We start from the raw sequence: 24729 nt of genomic DNA on the forward strand, positions 1-24729 counted from the left end.
GGAAATGACACCTGATTCAGTCTTAAGAAGAAAGAAATCTAAAGGACTGACAGGTAAGGTAGGGAGTAGAGAAAAGGGCATTTCAGACAAGGGGGATAGAATTTATAAAGACTCGAAGTCAAGAGAACCTGATTTAGTCAGGGTACAGCAACTAACTCAGGTCAACTAGAGGCAGGACTGAAGCGATGAACAGAGTCTGGACAGATCACGCTGGGTCATACTTGCCACGCTAAGGAGATTGGACTTTGTCCTCAGTGCCAGGGGCCCTCACTGCAAGGTTTTCATTATGAGATTTGTGTTTTAGAAGGACCATTCTGGCCCCTCATGGAGAATAGAGAAGAGCACTGAGTTTAGTGGAGGCAGGGACGCGTAACAGGAGTCTTGCCTTGTTACAGGCAAGAGATGAGGGTGGCTGGAACTGAGGTAGTGCCAGGGGGATGGGGAGAAGAGGCCAGTTCTGAGAGTTATGATGGACAAAGGAGTGGACAGGACTAGGCAATAGTCTGAAAGGAAGGGGCGAGCATGGGACACACACATGTCTCATGAATAAAGAGAAAAATAGAGTCACAATTTTTTCTCAGGAGTGGATGTAAGTGTTGTGCCTTTAGAGTCCAACACTAATGTTGCAAAGAAATGTGAAACCACTTTCATTTCAATTAATTTGTAGCTACCCTGATCTGTTTCTGTTTTGTTTATCTGCCTGGACATTTAAATAGAGCACTATCTCTGAAATTTGACAATTCATCGGGGTATGTCTAGGGTTTTGTTTGTTTGTTTGTTTGTTTGTTTTCACCATTTTACTTGCTATTTCGTGGTGAGCCTGTTTTACACATAACTGGTTTGGGGTCAGTAAAGCTTTGTGTTCTCACTTATTTTAGTTTTATTCATACTTTATTTTTTTCTGATCAGGAACATTTTCTTTTTCATTTTGATAGAGTTTTTTGAGTATCTATTATGTCCTTTACTGCTTCTATTGAAACTATGAATCATGCTACATCATTTTTAGATTTTGTAAAAGGTTTTTCTTATTTTCACCTGCATAAAAGGCACTTAGTTTTTTGGTATTTCCTGTCATATATCTGTATTATATAATATATGTATGTATATTGTATAATATATATATACTAGCCATCTTTTTTATAGAATTTTTTTCTGGTATTTTATTGAAATTCCAAAGCAAATAGTTTATAAACTTTGCTTTTGTTTTGTGTTTTAAGTACTTTTAAAAATCTGGTTTTCTGCTACAATTTGAGAAAAATGTTCTCATTCTTTAAATTGGACAATTCTTTTCATAGGTCTAATATTTATTTTATCTGATTTCTTATCGTTAAATGAGGAACGCTCTATCTGGGTGTTTTCCACAAAAACAGTATGAAAATATTCCCCTTGAGATCCTGCACTTGGTGTTCTATATGATGTCTATAGACTCTAAACAATTGCAAAGATGTGGAAACAACCCAAGTGTCATCAATACATGAGTGGATTAATAAAATGTGGTATATGTATACCATGGAGTACTATTCAGCTTTAAGAAACAATGGTGATATAGCACCTCTTGTATTTTCCTGGATAGAGCTGGAACCCATTCTACTAAGTGAAGTATCACAAGAATGGAAAAACAAGCACCACATGTACTCACCAGCAAATGAGTATTAACTGATCAACACTTATGTGCACATACAGTTGTAACATTTGTCAGGTGTCAGGCAGGTGGGAGGGGAGAGGAGGGTACATTCACACCAAATGGGTTTGATGTACACTGTCTGGGGAATGGGCATGCTTGAAGCTCTGACTTGGGTGGGGCAAAGGCAATATATGTAACCTAAACATTTGTACCCCCATAATATGCTGAAATAAAAAAAAGAAAAGAAAAAGACATATTCCTGACATCTAATATTCATTCTGTTAGTGTTAATGTGCTAACTGTGATTGCTGGAGCATATTAGATAATTCTAAAGCCAAGGAGCCTATTAAATGCTCCTCTCACCCTAACCCCAGGTCTTCACCAATAGCAGATGTCTTGATACACCACAGGAATCCATGGTTCTGAGCATAGATTCTAGAGCCCAACTGCCTAGGTCCAAATCCTGGCTCTACCACTTAGGAGTTTTGTAACCTAGATACCTGATTTGGATAAGGTCCTCTGGGGCTATGATGTAAGAAATATTTTATATACTTTAATTTCCTCATCTCTAAAATAGGAATAATGATAGTTTTCCCTCACAGGGCTGTGAAGATAAAATAAATTACTCTACATAAAGCACTTGAAACAATGCCTGGTACATAGTTATGTTTTATAGCATGTTTGCTGCTTTTAGGAAACTTGATCTTTCAAAGAGTTTGTGTAGAGATTTGCAGGCTCAGCATTTGTACAGATCTATGTACTATCAAATAGGAACTGAGACAACTACAGCAATAGAAATAATAGTTAAAGACACTTGCCTAGAGAGAAGAAAATCTCCATAGGTGTTGTTATTCCACTCCATACTGAGGAACTAGAACTGATTCCTTTTGTCTGTGCTACCCCTGACATGTGCTAATGATTTCTTAAATTCCAAGATGTATATTCATTTCTATTAAAGTCCTCACGTGCACATTGTATCTATAATGATGTAAATATTCTCACTATCTGGCTGGCAGTGAACAACAATGAAGAGAAAAGACAGCTGTGTTTTATTTTGGAATTTGAGACATTTGGAAGGACAAAGACATGACTGGAAGAGGCAAATGAGACAGGAGATGGAGAGGTGTAGGGCTGTAGGCTGAGCAACAGAAAAGACTTGAAATGAATTGATTATTACAGAGAAAAATATCCATGACATTTCAAAAAGGCACAATATAGAGAAAAACTGGGATGCAAAATGGTAAAAATGCCAAGGAGACAACCACTCCATAAAGAACATAAAGAACATTAAAGGATACACAGTGTACCTACTGTGAGCCAGACTCCATGGAGGCTCAAAGCATCAATAGGTGGAATCAATGATGGGTGTAGAGAAAGCGGCTCTAACCCTGTATACACAAAAAGATTGTAGAAGAGAATAAAATTAAAAGAGTGGTGCAGGTCTGTGGTGATACAGGAGGACAAAGAAGGAAGAGGTGAAGAAAAGAAAAAGGTTATGCTCAGATGCATTTGTCTGCAGACACTGCTCACCCCATTCTGCTTGTGTGATGTGACTATACAAGGCCAAAACGCCAGCGGTGATGCCTCTATCCACCATCTGCAGAGAAGATTTTCATTTCTTTACCTGATCTTCTCCACTCACTGCTTACTATCAAGTCTTTTTTTGTTTCTAACCTAAGCATCATAGATTTTTAAGAAAACTCTGAAAAGTTTAAAGAAAATATCACAGATTTTTCACATTCTTCTACTCTAACCAGATCAATCATAAGACAGAAATTTCTGATAATTCTATTTGAAATTGCATCAGTAATTGACATAATTTTAAATGTAAACTCCTTTTCATCTTAATCATCTGATTATGTAAACCATGGAGTACTACTCAGCTTTAAGAAACAATGGTGATATAGCACCTCTTGTATATTCCTGGATAGAGCTGGAACCCATTCTACCAAGGGAAGCATCCCAAGAATGGAAAAACAAGCACCACATGTACTCACCAGTAAATTGGTATTAACGGATCAACACCTAAGTGGACATATAGGAATAACATTTATGGGGTGTCAGGGAGGGGGGAGGAGGGGATGGGTATATACAACCACAACGAGTAGATGTGCAACATTTGGGGGATGGACATGCTTGAAGCTCTGACTCGAGGGGGAAGGGGGGAATGGGCAATATACGTAACCTTAACACTTGTACCCCCATAATACGCTAAAATAAAATAAATTAAATAAATAAATAAATAAATAAAAGCCTCAATGTTTCCTCCTTTGTTACCTGAACGGTCGTGGTTTAGACAGAATCTGTTGCAATTCTCATTGTGTCCACAAGATGGCGGGCGGGGACTTAGACTGAGCTTCAGGGTTCTCGTGAAGCGTTTTCGCAGCTATTTTTTTCTGATTCAGATCTCCTATTATTGAATCTATCAAAAAATCTTTTTGGAATGCATATGATGTTCCAAGGATTATACTTGGCTTTGTTGGGCAATACCAGACATTTTTTTTTAAAAGTGCCGTAATATACCATACAGTTTAGAAAAAAACTGGGACTTTTTTTGGGTTACTGGAGAAAAGGCAAAAACTTTTGTGTAGTATGTTAATATGATTTCACTGTGTACAGGAAGTGCAGCTAGAATGTATGGAAGAAAAGTAACACATAAAGCAGTAGTCAATATATTAGAAATATTGAGCTATTCTGATGATCTTTAAAAATCCTACCAGCATTAGCACAAAAATCTGAAGATTGACTCAAGAATCCTAACCTTTTTGTTTCCAAAAATATTTCCTTTGGAATTTAATTTGTTTACAATAATAAAACTTTAAAATGCATTTTTCAAAACCCAGGAAGAATTTTGCTAATCTAGTACAGTTTGAATTATTAATGCTAATAAATCTTTGCTATATTGCAAAAGTCAATAAATAAGAGCTATATTATTAAATAAAGGCAATTTGAAAAGCCAAGAAATGTCAGGGAAAATGTTCGCTTTCCAGAATTTTAAAATTTAAATCTGATAATTTTCCTTTCTACCATACTTACATTAGGCAATCTAAATTTAAACAGAATTGAAATCATTGAAAAATGATTTAGTTTATTTTTCATATTTCTGTTTATTTTCTTAGCACTCATACTACTTAACATCATAAATTAATAAAATTAAAATCATAAAAGGTAAATTTTAAAAATAGTATCTGAGATTATAGAAGGCTAAAATAACATGATGACAAAAACCAAGATGATATTATAGAGTCTATCCTGGAATGGAAAAAACATTAGTGAAACAATAGGTAAAATCTGAATGAAGTTTATAGTTTAATAGTGTAGTACTAGTGTTAATGTTTTTTATTTTGAGAAATGAACCATAGTTAGGGTACATGTTCATATTAAGGAGAGGGATGCTAAGTGAAGGTTATATAGGAACTTCCTATATTTATAATTTTTTCCATAAATCTAAAATTATACCAAATTAAAAAGCTAAAATAATATTAGTACCCAATCTGGTCCACAAGTGTTATTGGGCACCTCCTATACAGCATGTAATGTTCTAAACGCTGAAAACACAAACCCTACCTGAGCTAGTCACAGTAAAGTAGAAAAAATTGTATTATATTATGATTGTAAAAAATTGTGATTGTTATATCACAAAATATGCCTTTACCCAAATTTTCAAAAATGTACCAGCCATCCTTGTTTATCTTTGGAAGAAACAAAAAATCATGACAAAGAAATAAACATGGGTGAAAGAGAAGTGGTATAAGAAGCATAGAAAGGAAGTCACACAGAGCAACAGAAGGACTAACAGCAGAAGCAAAGAATGCTGTGTGGACAAAGCAAACAACATAGGGTGGCAGAGGAAATTCTCTCCACAATCGTTTACTTTGGCAATGCTCCTGATTTAAAATATGCAATTTTTAAATAGCTGTAAAACAAACATGGTGGTATGGCACAATTCTCATGGATAATTTCATACTGTCTTTGTTTTACATCCTGCTGTTTAGCTCATGTGAATGGGGCACACTTTACCCTATCCTCCTTATAATATGTTTTATAGATAGTGGCAGGGGGAGAGATTAGAGAGAGAAGAAAAAAGCACAGGAACAAAAAAAAAACCTATGGAAAAGGATAAGAAAATAGAAAAAAAATGCGAGGAAGGGAAAGGGAAAAAGGAAAAACATCCTCAATCCATCTTCTGACCTTTAATCTTCAAATAATCCTACCTCTTGTGTCTCATAATTTTAAAGAAATCTTTTTGAAGACTTTTATTTGGGAAGAGGGGCCAGAGACTGAAATCTTTATATGGAGAATGAGGTGTTCTTGTTAAAAGAAAGCATTTCTAATATGCCTTCCTCTTCTTTAGTTTCATTGTGTATTGATGGAGATTCTGATTTAGAATTACCCATATCAATTTTGATATCATATTAAATATTTCCTTTACCCTTTGTTTGAAAAGTCATATAACTAAAATAAAATTTGTTCTTTCAATATGAAAAAAAAAAAAGGAAAGGCATTTTGCCTCATCCAGAACTTCAGTTTTCAAATAAACAACCTAAGATTCTGGTATAAGCTGAGCCAACCCCACTAGGATCCAGCTGTCACCAATAGATGGCCCAGATAACTGACTCTACACAGACAGGATGTAATAGGTCTCTGAGAAGGTGGGCTAGAAAGTTACATTTTTCACCTTGTGGGCTAGAAAGTTACATTTTTCACCTTTCTTTTGCTAGTCATGAACAATTTGTCCTCCACTTGTCACTTCCAAAATTGAGCAAAATAAATAGATTATTTTCTTGAACATAACACAGTCTATCTATAATGAAGTATATTTCAGTACCAGGGGACACCATATATAATACAGATGAAATTTATGATTTTTAAAATTGAGTTGATGGGCCATCTAGAATTTCATAATAAATAGCACAAGTGTTTTACTAGAAATCATTTCTCATTCAATAACTCAAAGTCCATGAAGTGAAAAACGTTCAGAGAAAGGAAACCAAAATGATCAGAGGAGAGAGCATGCTAAAAGTTTTGTAACATGTGGGTTTTTTAAAGGTGAGCCTGACAAAGGAACAGGAAAGTAAACAAAACAGTCAATAATGTAGATTAAGAGACTCATTCATCAAAGTCTGTAATGGTAAAATGCCATTTGAAACGTGAGTGAGTGGAGTTAGGACATATGAAAGTATGGGTTCTTCTGACTGGTTAAACTATGGGACAAGGAGGTGACAATAATCAGAAATTTGTAGCAATTAATTCAACACTGGCTTGAGGAAAAGAATTTTGACTAAAATATCGTAAGTGATCGCTGTGCAGTTGTGTGCCCAGCATCCCTCTGCAATCTGGGTGGTTGTCGCAAGAGCTGCCAGGCTACAACATGACCTGCTCACTGGCCAGTGGATTTCCTTCCTTTTGAAAATAGGGACCAGAGTCAAGAGAATTGAGACAATCTCTGTTTGTGTGCCTACATCGTGATCTATAATACAAAGCCTGGGAGTTGTGGCCATGTCCTGCCATGTAGGAGAAAGAGCAAAAGAGCTGCTCTAGAGTAAGAGGAAAATATAAACCTAACAGAGTAAAGAGTAGAAAGCCAAAGGAAGCAAGAGCCTTAATGGGGGTGCAGATCCTGAATCCCTGCAAGGGCTTTCCTGAGGCCCAGGAACCTTCCTGTTCTTTGGTTCCATGATATACTTAGTATCCTTATAAGGAAATTTCTTGCTGAAATTGATTAGAGTTGGTTTCTGTTCCTTTTACCCAAAATAATACCAACTAAAACAAAAGCTATAAATCCTCTCTCTCTCTCTCATCTTTTTCTTTATCCCCTGATGCAGACTGAATGTTTATGTCTCCATAAAATTCATAAGTTGAAACCTAACCCCCAATATAACGTTATTAGGAGGTGAGGCCCTTATAAATGGGATTAGTGCCCTTATAAAAGAAACTTCCTCACTCCTTCCTTCATGTGAGGGTACAATGAGAGGAAAGCCATCTATAAACTGGAGAGCAGCTCTCACCAAACACTGAATCTACTGGCACCCTGATCTTGGACTTCCCAGCCTGCAGAACAGTAAACAATAAATTTCTGTTGTTTAAAAGCCACCCGGTCTATGGTGTTTTTGTTATAGCAGCCTGGATAGACCAAGACATCTCCTCCCTTATGTCTCTAATCTCTCTCCATGTAACCAATAGGTATAGCAGACAGAAAACAACTAAAATAATAACATCCCTGATTAGCAAAAATAGAATGCTAACCACAGCTACAGCTATCTGGATTTCAGGTGTGTGCAGTGCGATAGTGTCACCTGATATTGCAAACAAAAAATAACAAAGAACAATTATTATTAGTGATGAGTCTGAGTCAAAAGCAGCACTCAGCCTGAAGGGATTTTTCCTCTTGCCAAATACAACAGGGGTCTCTACTGCCTCTTCAATGACACCATGCTATCCAGAGAGATGGCAGCATGTGTTGTATGCATTTAAAAAAGAGCCAAATCTCAGGATTCAGCATTTGCACAAACCTTAACATGATACACAGAAATATCCAGCCAGAGCAATGGAGTCATTGAAAACCCTAAACTGAACTATGGCAGTTAGTATGTCACCTCTGGTTCCAGAAAGAACAAAGAGCATCATAATCAGCGTAGGACAATGACTAGTCCATAGATCACTGATAATGCAGTAGTGGAATTATTAGTGCCCAATCTACTCAACAGGCATCACTAAGCACCTGGCAGGTGAGAATCAGAAGCAAAATTTTGTTTAGGTCTCCATCACCAGTTCCCTGGGGCATTAAGAACAGAATTGCCTTGTGCTGACACCTCTCATTTCCAGGAGGAAGTAGAAGGCCTAGCAAATGGGGCTGCTTGCACTAGATAATCCCAATTTTTGCTTCCAGCCTAACATGCTTCCGTGCTTTTGATATTCCTAAATGTGAAAGCACTTTGTGGTAGATGCCATTAAAAAGCTATTAGCAATGACAGCAGAGGAAGTGGGAGAGTGGTGACAAGGCAGAGGAAATCAGTGAGTGTAAAAAGCCATTTATTTCATCAAAAAAGGATTTTTCTTGTTAAAATGTTTGAAGTATTTAGAATATGTCAAACTCAAAATATCTCTGTGGAATGGATATCATGATTTATAAAGCTAGATGGCAACCAAATTGACTCACTGTATTCTCATCATGCATTAAGAAATGAATCAAAAATACATATTTCCACATGTGTGAATGTATGTGTATATATGTACTTTTTCAAACTTTTTTTACTTTGATACAGTAATTCAGACCAGCAGCATTCTCTCACAGTAAAATCTCAATCTTAACTTAGATTGGAACGAATTAAAGTTATGTGGGAATAATAAATTTAACTTCACTTGAGAAGTCACTGTGCACCAGGCACTTTTCCAAGTGCTTTATGTGTTCCTCATATCTCTCTGTGTCACGTACTATACTTATCAACACCCTTTTATAGATGAATAAATTGAAGCACAGAAAAATCTTCTAACTAGCCCAAGGACCCACATCTAGAAAGTTGCAGTGATACTAATTTAGGCAATCTGAGTTTACAATCTGCACTCACAACCTAGCTTCCAAGAAGCCATTAGGGATAAGATTTTATACTTAGCGGCTTGGTGCGGGCTCTGTAAGACTGTCACAGACAACAAAGCAAAAAACAGCCCTCAGTGACGCATCAGGTGGGAGAGACCAGTTCAAAATTGGAATGGGCCTTCGGAGAAAGGTGCAATGGACCTTTTTGTCTACCTTGCAGATAAATGGCATATGATAAAAAACCAAGTCCAAGGTTAAGGCCAATTCCACTCTATTCACTTTATTTTGTAATAGGAAATGGCAGGAAGCACAAAAGGAAACCTCTGGATTATTCTCTACTTTGCCCACATAAAATTTAAAACTATTATTATGCCATCAAGACCAACCAGGGCAAGCCCTCCTGGATCATTAAAGATTGCCCCACTCCCTCACATGAGAGTTAATAGAGCAATACAAGTTCCCTAATGGAATTGATATCTTTTTAATGCTGCTTGCTGAATTTTTAAAAGCATTTAATAATAATTTTTTGGGTAATCTTATTCACACTGTCTTTTATAATTAAGAGTTCTATGGGAGTTACTGATAGAAGGTTAAAAAGAAAGGCCATTGGAAATGAAGAAGTGGGAGTGGTAGGGTGATGAGGGATAAGAACGTACCTGTTGGGTACGATGCACACTACTCTGGTGACTGACACACCAAAAGCCAGCCCTTACTTTAGCAGTATACCATTCATCCATGTAACAAAAACACTTGTACCCCCCGTTAGTATTTTGAACTAAAAAAGAAGTCTTCATGTGGAAGTCTAGTATATAAAAATATTAAAAGCGTGGCAACTTCAATGAAGGGGCCGTGGAGTCCTGAATTCCCACCACCACCACACACAAACACACACACTCTCCACTTTTTTATCTCTCTCTTTGCCCTAAGGGAGTCCATAGAGGCCTCTATGAAACCCACAGGCCCTCAGACCACAGTCTAAAAAGGACTGGCTGTTAATTGTAATGGAAAACAAACGGGAAATGTTCCTGAACTCTGCAGGTGATACATTAATGCTTTCTGAGGACCAGAAAGAAGCTGTGTTTTGGTGACTCTAGCCAAGTTATCCAGTGTAGTCTGTTTCCCAGAAAGTCCTCATGGGAATGGTAGAGGTGATGAAGGGATAACTCAACTCATGCCCTTTCCTAGAATTCAGAAATACCCAAGAAGGTATGATGGGCCAGACACAAGTCCAGTTGATTCAAGATTTGAGGGCTGTCTTAGTTTGAAGTCATTCTAAAGACAGAGGGAGTCAAGCTGAGAAGATTGTTTGAGCATTATTCACACATGCAGGGCAGCAGAAGGGTGAACAAATGAAAGACTACGGCCCGAGGCACAGTGTCAGTTTGATATTTCAGTGACAAAAATGGTTCCAATTATAAGGACAAAGAGAAGTTACTGAAGTAAATTTGAAGACAACTGCCTGAAAGTGAGAAGGTTGAGAAATGATGCTACATTGCTGCAAGCGTCTTCAATAGAGATTGGGGGGGGGGGGGGAAGCCAGGGGATATATTAAAGAGAATAAAGCACACATGGTGGTGCTGAATCAACGGCTGCAATCATTGAGCAACATCTCAGAAAGTTTAAATTCTTAGCAAGCAGTGGCAGGATGAACCTCGTGTGGATAGACAGCACAGACACAGGTGGTGGTGGTGATGGTGGTAATGTTGGTGATGGCGATGGTGGTGATGGTGGTGGTGGTGGTGGTGGTGGTGATGGTGGTGGTGGTGGTGGTGGTGATGGTGGTGGTGATGGTGGTGATGGTGGTGCTGGTGCTGCTGGTGCTGGTGATGGTGGTGGTGGTGATGGTGGTAATGTTGGTGATGGCGATGGTGGTGGTGGTGGTGGTGGTGGCGGTGGTGGTGGTGGTGGTGATGGTGGTGCTGGTGACGGTGGTGGTGATGGTGGTGGCGGTGGTGGTGCTGGTGAAGGTGGTAGTTATGATGGTGATGGTGGTGGTGGTGGTGATGGTGGTGATGATGGTGATGGTGGTGTTTATCCAAGTTAAGGAGCCTCATATCTGTGTTAAATTTCATTGTGTTACAGACTTTTTCCATGGCTGATAAGGTATTTTTAAAATTATTTGTTACTTGCAAATTTCCCCATTTCTTCCAACTTAGTATCATTCATGAAATCAACTTAGCAGGTCTCAACCAGCATTTCTTTAATGAAGTAAAATAGGATAAAAGATTGAACTCATTTCACACAAGGGTTAGTATTGTTTTATGAGTTGTTTTCCAGTTAAATATATGTGCATGTGTTCATTTGTGTGCATACATTTATTATGTGTATAAGAATATGTATATGTTATAAGTTTTAAGAGATGGCAATCATATTTACATACACACTTCTAATTTTAAATTTAATAAATATTGAAATTATAACTGTTGGAATCTGTATGCATTTTAAATGCATTCTTGGCTGTGCAAACATATGGAAAAGAAGATGGAATAGACCAGAATAGACTAACTTTACAGCCCTTTTCTGCTAATGGTAGAAAACTGGTCAATTCTGGGTCAGTCCTCCGTCCAGCCCAAATACTCAGACATTATCCTTTTACTGTCTTGTTGGAGTCATTTCTACCAATGTACTTAGGTGTTGTATTATCTGCCGTCTTTCAAAAGACCCACCCCAACTTCCTCCAGCTACAACTCTTTTCTCCACTCCCATTTATTGCAAAATTTCTCAAGCTTTTGTCTGTACTTACATTCTCCACTTCATAACTTCTCATTCTTAGCAAGGCATCGGCTATGTTTTAATTCTAAACAAGTGTTCATCTCAATCACCCCATGGAAACCCCACTTGAGATCACCAGTGGACAAATCTCATGGTGAACTCTCAGATCTCATCTACTAATACCTCTCAGCAGCATTTGTCACAGCTGATGATTTTCTCCTTGAAACATTCTTTCCAGCTTTTCTCCAGAATATTTTACACTCTTTTGACTATGTCTCCTACTTCACTGGTCCATGTTTTTCAGTCTTTGTGGCTGGCTCTTCTTCCTCAACTATTTCGTCTTGTCTTTCCTCACTTTCCCTAAGGAGCTTACTCAATGTTCTCATCTTAAATTCTTTAAATATTATTTATAAGCTGAATATTCCTAATTTATAAATTGATAGCTCTATTCTTTATGCCTCCTCTGAGTTCCAGAAAGCCAGCTCTACATCTCTACTCAATTATCGAATAGGCACCTCAAATTTAATTGCCCCAAATAAAAGTGAAAATCATCCCTCAGTCTAAAGAAGAAAATAAATACACTTAGCACATATATCTTGATTTCAAAACACCATTCCTCACAGTAAGGAACCAGGGTTTCTTAGAAACTAGGGAGCAGGGAAATTATTACTCAACAAAACCCTTGAAACATCTTTTTATGCCAGAAAGTAAGGAATTTCTCAAAGAATAATCAGAGTATATAAAAAGGATGCAAGAATTATCATGAAGAGGCTCCCACTGGCTAACTTTCTCAGAGAATTAGAGCACTCAAATAATTAATGATAGTAATAGATGATAATCCATTGAATAAAACAAAAATCTAGGAGTCAATACTAATATAAATGAACAATAAATCAATAAACATATGCAGGAAAAGGTAAAGCTTTATCTTAGAGTTGAATGACATCTAATAAATGCAACAGCAATGACAAAGTTAGGGGGAAAAATTACCCTTTTGCAACCATCCTTATAAGAATGGACTTAGGTAAGAATCATCAGTGGAGTATTTGATGAGTAACAGGGTATTTACTTAATCTCTAAGGATCTCCCCATGACTTATTATTAAATACAAAGGGATATATTGTAACTTTACAATGGAGCAAACTGTGGACACCAACTTAACACAGAAGTCAAAGTTGATATCACCAATTACACGACAACACTCCATTGTAGCTTCCTGATATGTACTGAGAAATACATAATTTCTGTAGTATTCCTGCTGAAAATACAGAAGTGAATCTAATCATGAGGAAGCCATAGATGAACCCAAATTGAATGAAATCCTATAAAATGATTTGCTTGTTCTCTTAAAATATATAAAGCTCAAGAAAGACAAAAAATGGCTGAGGAACTGTTCTAGGTTAAGGAACTGAGGAACTGTTCTAGGAAGCTAAAGCTATGGGGAAGCTAAAAGCAATGCATAATACTTGATTGAATACTAGGCTAAGGAAAAGGAAAAGCTGGAATTTTGAATATAGAATGTGAATTCATAGGTACAATATAATATTTAATATTAAGTATCCTGATATGGATTATTTTACTGTATTTATGTAAGTAGAAGTATTTGTTCTTGGGAAATACACCCAGGAATACTTAGAGGGTAAATAAAGGGATGTTTTGCAACTTATTTTTAAATGAATCATGCAAAGAGAATGATAAAGCAAATTGGTTCAGGGAGTTCTTTGTACTACTTTCCCAACTTTCTTATAACATTGAAATTGTATTGAAATTAAAAGCTACAATGTTTATGTTGGTTTTAGAAGAAATCAGGAGCAGCAAAGAAGTCATAAAAAATGCCAAAAGCTAATATCAAGTTCAGCAAAAGTAAGAGGTCAACAGAGAGGAGCATTTAAGGTTGTGCTGAGAGGAAAAAGCTTCACAGTTTTTAGCTTCATAAAGGAAGCTATTTCAGGAAATATAGTCTAAATTACTATATACTGAATTTACTTGGCCTTACTAATTGTTACGGTTAATTTTATAAGTTCCCTTGACTGGCCTGAAGGATGCCTGGATAGCTTGTAAAACATGATTTCTGCCTGTGTCTGTGAGGCTCTGGAAGATATTAGCATTTGAATCAATAGACTGGGTAAAGAAGATCACCCTGGACAATGTGAGTGGGAACCATCCAATCCACTGAAGGCCCAAATAGAACAAAAAGCCAGAGGAAGAGCAAATGTGCTCTCTCTGCTTGAGCTGGGACATCCATCTTCTGCCTCAGACACTCCTGGTCTCTGGGCCTTCGGACTGAGACTGGGACCTACACCACTGGCTCCTCTGGCTCTCAGATCTTCAGGCTTGAACTGGAACTACACCGCCAGCTTTCCTGGGTGTAGCTGCAGATGACAGATCATGGGACTTTGTGTCCTCCATAATCATGAGTCCATTCCTCATAATAAATCTCTTTGTACACACAGCTGGCCCTTAGGATCTGTGGGTTTCACATCTGTGGATTCAACCAACCATGAATCAAAAATATGAAGAAATTAAAAAATAAAAAACAATACAACAAGTAATATGAATTAAAAGAACGAAACTATGTAACAATGATTTACATAGCATTTACATTGTAGTAGGTATTACAAGTAATCTAGAGGTGATTTAAAGTTATGGGAGGATGTGTGTAAGTTATATGAAAATCCTACACCATTTTATATAAAGGCATTGAGCATCCACAGATTTTTGGTATTCACTAGGGGTGGGAGGTGTCCTGGAACCGATCCCACATAGATACTGAGGGACAACTATATACGTATTCTCTTGGTTTTGTTTCTCTGGAGAATGGTGACTAATGCACTATTGATGGATTTGTAAAAGGAAGCTCGAGATCCTGGCATTGTGAAAGGCAAGGCAGAGGCCGGTCATCAACACAGAAGTCTACAACGATGACAGCAATGACTCAGTTGTAGGGAAAGACGCTTCTCTAGGTGTTGAAATGTTTGAGGCAGATGGAATTAGTGACTAATAGCAATGAGGATGCAGAGAAGGTGGCATAAGTGGATAATATTAGGCACCAACAAGAATGGGTTGGGGACTAGTAAAAGAAAAGCAGAAAATGAAAGCTTATTGTGCACTGACCTTTCCATGGTCCGTGAGAAGGAGAAGATAGGCTAGAAAGAAAGTCCTTTGTTTAAGAGGGCAGCAAGAGAAGTGGTACCATAAAAGGAAACACATTTTACTTAAAGTGAAGAAAAGAAGTAAAAGATGTTCCAGGGAAATAAAACTGCAGGGTTGTCTTTTCAACAAATGGTGTTCAGAAAACTGGATATCCACAAGTAAAAGGATGAAGTTGGACCCTTATCCTATACCATATACAAAATAAAATTAATCAAAAAATCTAAATATAAGAGCTGAAACTATACAACTCTTAGAAGAAAATACAGGGTAAAATCTCCATGACACTGGATTTGGCAATGATTTCTCACATATGACACCAACAAAAAATAAGACACGCACAAGCAACAAAAGAAAAACAGACAAATTGTACTTCAGCAAAATTAAAAAATTGGTTGTTGAAGGACATTATCAAGAGAGTGAAAAGTCAACCCAAAGAATGGGAGAAAATATCTGCAAATCATATCTGATAAGGGTCTAGTATCCAGAAAATATAAAGAATACTTAAAATTCAACAACAAAAAGACAAAACCCAATTGTTTATATATGTGTATACATATAAAACATATGAATTTATATCTAAGTATATATTTAAATCTCTTTATATATGTTCATATATGTAAATTGGGTTTGTTTATATAAATTGGATGTTGTCTTTTTTGGAGAGTTCTATATATATTCTAAATGTGATATAAATTTATAAATATATGAATTGAAAATAGGTATTAAAAAACTTATATACAAATGTTCATAGCAGCTCTATTTATAATAGACAAAAAGTAGAAATAACCCAAATTTCCACAATGGATGAATGGATAAACAAAATGTGGTAATATACAATAGGATATTATTCAGTGATAACAAGGAATGAAGTATTAATACATGCTACAACACGGATGAACGTGGAAAGCATTATGCCAAGTGAAAGAAGCAGATATATGAGGCCACATATGATATGATTCTATTCATATTAAATATACAGGAAAGTTCATAGAGACAGAAAATAGATTGTTGGTTGTCAGGGGCTTGTATTGGGAAGGGGAAAATACGAGGTGATGCTTAATGGGTATGGGTTTCCATTTGCAGTGATAAAAAGGTTCTGAAACTATATAGATCATGGTGATGGCTGTACAACATTGTGAATGTACTTACTGCTCTGAATTTCACATTTTAAATTAGTTAAAATGGTACATTTTGTGTTGTATATATTTTACTACAATTTTTAAAATGTAAGTTTGTTTCAGAGCACATAGTAGAAGGCACTAGAGAAGCATGAAGTTTTATCATGCTCTGAGGGACAGAGAATAATCTGATGGGAGAAGAAGTTGCATAAAAACACAAGAAAGAAATTTTGGGACCAAATTTTGAAGAACGCAAAGTATCATACAAGTTTGTACATTACCATAAAGATGAAGAACCATTGAAGAGTTTTAAGCAAAGGTAAATAGGTCTGATGATTCTAAATTTCTGCAATGCTTTTGAATAGAGGCCTGGTATAGTATCTAAGCAGCTATCAAAAATTCACTTTTATTGACAGCTTCATTAATAAACTTAATAAAATTATCTCCTTCCCTTTTCCAGGAAGCCAGGGCTAAAAAGTCCTCTCCTCATGTATAATTTTTTGCTAACTCCTTCTCACACTATAAGCCAAAAGAAATAGGCAGACTGGTGACCATCCCAAACAAGGTTTTAATACCTTTCAATAGAATACGTTTTACAAAAAATTCTGAAGACTAGTGCCTCCATAAACAATTAGTGGATTAAAGGCCTAGACCATTTTAAAAGGAAAAAATGTTAACAAAAAATTGTTTTCCCTGCTCCCAGGCAGCCCTGAAGCTTCCTCCCAGCCATGGAATGACCCTTTGTTCGTAAGCACAAAAGCCAGGGCTGCTAACATTTCATGGCAGAAACTCTACTCTGCCGCCTGCAAGTCTGGCATGTAAGGCATATAGATCTAGCTTTAATAAAAACTTCAGACAGTTGGTACTTTGGGCACTCCAAAAATGCAAGAAGGAATTCTCTGTGATCCAATGCTGGCCAAAAGCTTGCATGAGCACCTGGTGCTAAGGGACTTGCTAAGATCTATTATTAAGTCTCTACTCTTAGATAGTCTAAGCACTACCCTATTTAAGTTAGAAGAGTTCATAAATTTCATATAGAGTCCTACTTACCATGGTTCCCTACTGGTTTTTAAATTAATGTTACAGCTTCATACTCAAATATCCAACTAAATAATATTTATTTTATTTTTAAAATCAACCATGTTAGCCAATGTTCATCCAAGATGCTCTTGAGCTGTCCAGAATCATTCTACCCTTCTAGACTCATCTCCCGATGTTCTCCAATACAGCCATAACTTTTACTCACTAATATATCATTAATTGTGTACATACTGATGTTCCAGGTGCTGAGGATACAAAGATGAATAAGATATGGTTCCTACCTTCAAGGTATTATAATAGCCCAACAGAAAGACAGATGTCAGACTTTTATAGGAACATTGTCTCTTTCAGATGTCTCTCTCCAGCACTGTTTTAGTGTCTGCCAAAATTCTTTGCCAATGAAGTTAGGAGCTTTATAAAATTAGAGACATCTCCCCCATTCTAGGTAGGGCCTTACTTTGTATTGCTGAATCACAATGAGATAGAAATTTAGGAAAATTAGAGAGACCAGTGAAAAGGGCTTTCCCATTCCTTTATAACTGACAAAATGCAGTGCCAAGCAGTACCCAAATAATACCAGCTCTGCCCCTTCCCTGAGCATAAAGGTATGTGTTTTCCCATTGGAGCAATCTAGAACTCCTAGGGCTTGCACAAAACCCACAGCTAAACCTCATGGCCGTGACCAAGTTGACAGTATCAAAAGATAAGGACACACTATATCCTCTTTTGTTACCTCCTGAGCCTCAAACTGTGCTATGTAATTATGGCTTCTTATCTATCCAATATTTCTACCCTATGTGGCAAATACCCTACACTGATGGAATGAAAACAAACACAAGGTGACAACAAGGTGTGAACTTCATAGACAGTCTGTTCCTGATACTCAAACAGACTCGTATGAGAAACATCTCCTTTCCCTGCACTCCCATGTGGCTATAAGGCAGCCTGGCTTCCTCCAAGCAGCTAGTAGAGTCAGGTCACTGTATGTTCTGCGTACGCACCTTTCTCTAAGGTCAGTCCAAGGTCTAGATTTGGAGAGAGGTAGTAAGATGTCTCCAATATTGCCCTAGTTACCCACCAGGGAGCTCTGGGCTTTGGGCTAATAAAACCAATAATTAAATTTTATTTTATTTTTATGGATCTATTTTGTACCTATTAACACTCAAAGCAGAAGAGGGGCAATTACTTGGTACTCCAGGATGCCAACAGGTTTAGAAAGCCATTTCTACATTGGCTCCATTTCACTTTCCAAGACATTTTCTTTATTCCTCCATGGGCAAAGGAAAATGGAGTTAGAGTGAACACTTGAATTCTTTAGCTCTAACTCTTCCTCTCCCTAAACATACACACAAAATCTATAGTTAAGAAGGCAGATCAGAGTCTGGAATACTGGATACATCTAATAGGTCATCTGGTCTCCACTTTACTCCCAAATGGCAAAAATGAGATTCTATTAAAGGGAGGACAAGAAGGAATATGGAAGGAGAAATAGGCAAACAGCCATGTAAACCAGAAAATAAATTCAACCTTAGCAAAATAAAAATTCTAGTAATAGTAATGGGGATCCTTAGCAAAGAAATGAACCCATCACTGGAAATGCAATGCAAAAGCTGATTGGTCATGTCACTGAGCCTTAAAATGAATGTACAATCTGAGTGAGAAATTAAAGATTCTGAGTTCTAAATACATCACAGAATCAGAAGACACTAAGGTGCTGTCCTGCCATTACAAGGGCTCTCTCTTTCCTCACAGCATAAAAGGCCACCAGGTGTCAGTGAAAGCCAGAAAATAAAAACAAGTCTTTGGGTGTTGTTTTGTTTTGTTTTGTTTTTTGGAAAATAGCCTGCCTAAATTTACATGAGGAGATAACATTCTGGACATGTTTGAGATTTTAAAAAATAATAAAGGAAATATCAAATATAGAAATTCACAAATATAAGAAAGCCCATTAAATGAACTCCCAATATTTTTCATGACATCAGAGAATGTCTATTTTAGTTAACCAATGCCCTGTTTGGAAGGAAGAAACGAAGATTTTGATTGGTTAGACAGGCAGCAGATTATAAGATTATTTTAATAAACTTGACTATCAGGGGCATTTCACCCAGGATCAACACAAGTATCATGTGCATGGGCAGCTGTTTGAAGATCACAGCTATTGATTAACTCCAGGGAGTTTTAGCTGGCTTATTCACACACCCTGTGTTAATGACCTTGCTTCAGATTCTGAATGGCAATTTCAGAGAAAGCACTATTTAGGGGGATTGCTGCTGCCACAAAGTATCAAGCGAAAACAATCAACACCCCCTTCCATGCATGGACTCTAAATTTAGAATAGATTGGCACCTCCTAGGGAGCAATTTTATATCTTTCTACTTTAGAAGCCAATAGGTTCTTGCAGGTGCCTTATTTGTACTTTCAAATTAATCATATTCTTAAAAATTAGCTACCTCTCTTTGCCTCAAACACAAAAATTATTCCCAAAGAAATAAAAACCAGCATTTTTATATCATTTCATACTTATAAGACAATATGCTCACTCATGTTATTTGATATTAATAGCAAACATAGGTAAAACAATACCAACCCCATTTCATAAATGAGGAGACTGAAGTTAAACTGTCCAAGTCCACATATCAGGTTAACTTTTTAGACTCAACTTTCCATCTGTACATTTTTCTGACTCACAACCAAGAACAAATGTAAATAAACAAAATCCATGTCCTATGAAAAATGTTTTCAGTTTCCAGAGAAAACCACTATATAAAAGTAGAATAAAGAAGCAAATGTGAATCTGGTTATCCCACAGGAAAAAAAAAGTAAAACATTCAATACTGTCAACTAAAGCAGTTTGTCAAATTTTAGCTAAGGAGATTAAATTTGTTATGAGACTACAGCACTGTAAACAAAACAGAAAATAGATATATGTATTTTTTCTCCATGTCTTTTGCAGGAGCAGAGTAGGTTATGAGCCAAATTCAGTTAGTGTTTATTTATAATGTTTAATTTCATACTTTTTAATTTTATTGGAAAGAAACTACCAAAGGCAAAAAATAAAAGTTATGGGAATTTGACAAGGGACCCCAATAACATAAATTATTTACCCACCTGGGTTCTGAACTAACTGAGATACACAGAGAAGTCAGGCAGATAGGGCTGGAAGTGTCGGCTTTATCATTCAGGAGCTGTTGGAGAATGTGGCATAGGTGGGAGGCAGCAGTGGTTCCAAAGTGATGTTCCCTAAACAGAGGCAGAAGCAGAACCCAAGACAAGGATTGGGCTGCAGGTAGTTTATTTGGAAATTAATCGAAGCAGGGGAGTAGGGGAGTAGGACTGAAAAGAGAAGAAAGCCAAGCAAGAGAATGTTCTAAAGCCAGTTACCACTGCAAGCAGCCTGAACTCAATCCAGCTGGGGAAGTCTAGGAGAAAGTGTAGAACACACCTGTGCGAGTTATCTCAGCCTAGGGTTTAGGAAGCTGGGCCATTTACTCATGGACTCCCAGGCCAATGCTGTTCAAAGTCTGCTTCTAGGGACGTCTACTCTTGGGTACTTCCAGTTTATCTTATGCATGGTCCAAGACTGTTCCTGTGGCCAGGAAAAAAACACTCCAACATAAAGCACAGGTTTTTGTAATAAGCAACCTTTTGCATGTAGAGGTGGATGCTGAGGTTGGGAGAAGAAGGGGGACCTGATGGAATTTGCTATACCCACAGAGTCACAGGTAGTGCTGGCCAACCTCAGCATGCCCCTAATCCTCCCCAACACACACACACACACACACACACACACACACACACACACACACACGGCAGGCACCTAGCTCTAAGCTTACCACATGGCTAAGAGCAGACAGACCAGACATTAGGCTTCCCTGAGCTGTTTATGATCAGTTCCCAACCCAAACCCCTATCAGTTAAGCCACACCTCTGCTGGGAGGAGTAAGTGGGGGGACAAAGAGACCAGGGGTGTACTCTGACAGAACTAGATAAAAAGGGACTGCTCTATAAGGGTAGTTCTGGGTGAGAATTCTGAACAGAAGTTTCTAGAAAAATCACCTAGAAGGTCTTTACCCACCTCTTTACCTCTCTGGTTGTTTACCAAAAAGAAATCCCAAGCAAAGCATTTTTTCTAGTTTAACTTGGGTTTCACTGAGTCATTAGCACATTTCTGCAGAAAGAACAGAAGGTATATTTTAGGCAGCAGAGATCAAAAATACATACATTTATCAGAGAGTCAACTGGCATAAAAATTACTTTATCATTAACATTTTCCTCTAAGGGAGAATTCAAAAATCATAACCCAGCTATTGAATAGTAAATCAACCTATCTTAAAATATTTTTATAACTCCCAGATATCAAGTAAATTGACTCAAAAAAGGTGAGAAGTGAATGTGCAAAAATAAATAAATGCTATGAACAGTAAAATAGCCTAGTTTATAACCTCTCAGGGGAAAAAAAAGTTTTCACAGGGATATAGCTTATTTGTACTATTATTATTTAAATAGCATTGAAATTTAAATGTGTCAGGCCAACACAAACCATCCAACTTATTTATTTTACTAGAAAAGGAAAATTTTTCTGTTATAAAATGTATCTGGCCCAGTGTGTGTGTGTGTGTGTGTGTGTGCATATAATGTGTGTGTATGTATTTATGTGTGTATACCAATGACTTATTGGGTGGAGATTAAAAAGCCTTTGGCAATTTTCAACTTTGTAGAAAAGTGAGTCAATCAATAGAGACCTATAAAGTTCCCATAACAAAAACAAATCTGTGGCTTGAGAGAAAATGGGTGATCTTAGTGGGCCAAAGGCAACTTATTCATTCATTCATCATTGACTGAGTGCCTGCTTGGCAAAGGGAAGACTGGGGAAAAGACACAAAAGAAGTTGTATTAGTATCTATAGCTGTGTAACAAGTTAACCTATAATGTGGCAGCCCGAAGCAACAACATATTGTCTCACAGAGTTTCTGAAGGTCAGAAATCTGAGAGTGGCTTAGCTGAGCGGGTCTGACTCAGCATTTCATGAGGTTGCAGTCATCCGAAAGTCTTCACTGGGCTGGAGAATCCACTCCCAAGATCACTCAAGGGGCCGATCTGCCTAGATGACTCTCAACATGGAGGCTGGCCTCCCTAGACACATACTAGACACATATGATCTAAGAGAAAGCAAGAGAGCAGCCAAGAAGGAAGCCAGTGTTGTTAGTACTCGCAGAGCTGATATATCACCACTTCTGCCACATTCTATTGTCCTACAGGCCAACCTTGGAACAGCGTGGGGGGAATGTGTATTGACCCTAGTGTCTGCATTAGGAGGCAGCATCATGGGACTATCTGGGAGACTGGAATAAAATAAGTATATATTAAGCTTTTGCCCTGGGATCCAAGAGATGATATCCTCAGTGAAACCTTTCTAAAGGGTGGGATCTTGTTATAAGAGCCAAAAGATGTCAAGAGAACATCCAAAAAAATGGAAAAGATAGACTATTACAAATAGGTAAGACAATACAGAGAAAGGGGGAACCTGGGTGGGAATGGAATCAGATTTACTGTGAGCCGATGGTGCAAGGAGTGAACATCTTCTGGGCAAAATTCTGGTTCTCATTTAGGACATTTTATATCAGAACCTACTTAGAGAAGAAAAGAAAAGATACTAGTCTAGGTTTTTTCTCTCTCTCTCTTAGTATAATTCTTCATCTGGCATGCATCTCAAGATGGCTCCCAGCTAAGGAAGCCTCCACAGATAATCCCACACAGAGATAAAAAGTAGAAACACCACCAGAGTCAGACCTGCCAATGGTTCCAAGCAGACAGAATTCCATTTTATAACTTGAGGTCATTATTAAGAACATCCACAGCACATACCAGGCATAGAACAATGATGCATAAACTGTCACTATAGGGAATTCTAGGATTCAAAGTCAAACAATACCACATGCCTGACATGATACTAAAGGCAAACTTTGATTCTTATGGCCACTGACCTAAATTATAGGTTCTACCATAACCAATGTATTTGGGGTTTTTCCCACACTAAGAGCAAGGTTTTTAAAAATGAAATAAGTATGACTTTGTGGTGGTTGTAAAACACGCCTGCAAATTCTTTGGCATGTCTCCCATCACAGATAGAATCTAATCCTCCTCCCTTTAGTTATGGGCCAGGCTGGCTTACTTACTCCCTCCCAAAAACTGGAATGTGGAGCAGGGACTTCCACGGCCAGGTCATATAAAGCAATGATGGCCACTTGCCTCCCTCCCTGGAGACACATGTCTTTGGAGCCCTGAGCCACTATGTGAGAATTCCAGCAAACTGAAGACAGAGACCCAGAGAAAGAGGCCCGAGGAGACCCAGCGTGGCAGTCCCTGACCCACAGCAGACATGAGAGTGTGGAGCCCTTCGAGAAGACCCGGCCTCAGCCACTGTGAGATTACAGTCCCACGAGAACCTGCGGGAGAGCCACCTTGCTGGGCTCTGTTATTACCAGAGATAATAATAACAAACGCTCATTCTTGCTTTAAGCCACTATCTGACAGTGCTTTGTTAACAGTTATAGATAACCTGAAACAGACCTCCCTAAAAGCAAAAATTCCTTCAACCACAACTAACTAGGAATCAGGATTAAAAGAGATTGTTTATTTGTACCTCCCGGAAAGCCGCTAATTTCATTCTTCCTGCTTCCTTCCCTTCCCTGAACAGGCAATCCTCTCACAGGACTTTCTCTCACAGAAACTCAGCTGCCAAACGTTTCCTCTTACAAAACAAGTCACTTCTTAACCCCACTGTTTAGAAATTCTAATGGCCATCACTTTCAGAAATGGTAATTTTGAGGGAGAAAACTACCAAATAACTGTGAAGAAATGGTATTTTACTGGAAGATGGTAACACCAAAAGGGTAATTTCAATAGAGCATCAATATAAATCTCATTCATCTCTTTTGTTGTCGCTGTTGTCATCAGCAAAGTGTAAACATTCATGGATGGCTCCTGTTCATCACTGCAGTAGGAAGTGTTTTGCTTATTGAATGACACCAGATGCAGGCAATGGTCAGGATGCATTTGCTCCTCAGATCTAATTTATTTATATTTGAGACAGTGCTTCACTCGGTTGCCTGGGCTAGAGTACAGTGGCACATCCTAGCTCACAGCAACCTCAAACTCTTGGGCTCAAGTGATCCCCTTACCTCAGCCTCCCAAATAGCTGGGACTACCGGCATGTGCCACCATGCCTGTCTAATTTTTCTATTTTGGGTAGGGATGGAGTCTCACCATATTGTTCAGGCTGGTTTTGAACTCCTGGCCTCAAACAATCTTCCCACCTCAGCTTCCCAAAGTGCTGGGATTACAGGTGTGAGCCACTACGCCTGGTTAAGATCTAATTTAGAGAATGCTGAAAGCACAGGTGTGGAAGCAGCCTCAGGAATAACAAATGCAGCACTTGCCAATGAGACCAACCCCTTGGGACATTGTCATCAAGAGGGCCAGTAGAGAAAGTGTATGTGGGTGGGGGGGGGGGTGGCCAGTAAGCAGAGTAAGAGGGACTGGAG

At 37.9% G+C, this 24729-nt stretch overlaps 1 long non-coding RNA gene across 1 annotated transcript in view; it reads right to left on the reverse strand.

Moving 5' to 3' along the window:
* The window catches only part of LOC105882131 (uncharacterized), a 45076-nt gene that overhangs the window by 709 nt on the left and 19638 nt on the right, over positions 1 to 24729 (reverse strand). The window lies entirely within an intron of this gene.

The sequence above is a fragment of the Microcebus murinus genome, chromosome 7 (assembly GCF_040939455.1).
Source record: "Microcebus murinus isolate Inina chromosome 7, M.murinus_Inina_mat1.0, whole genome shotgun sequence".
NCBI classification, from domain to species: Eukaryota; Metazoa; Chordata; class Mammalia; order Primates; family Cheirogaleidae; genus Microcebus; species Microcebus murinus.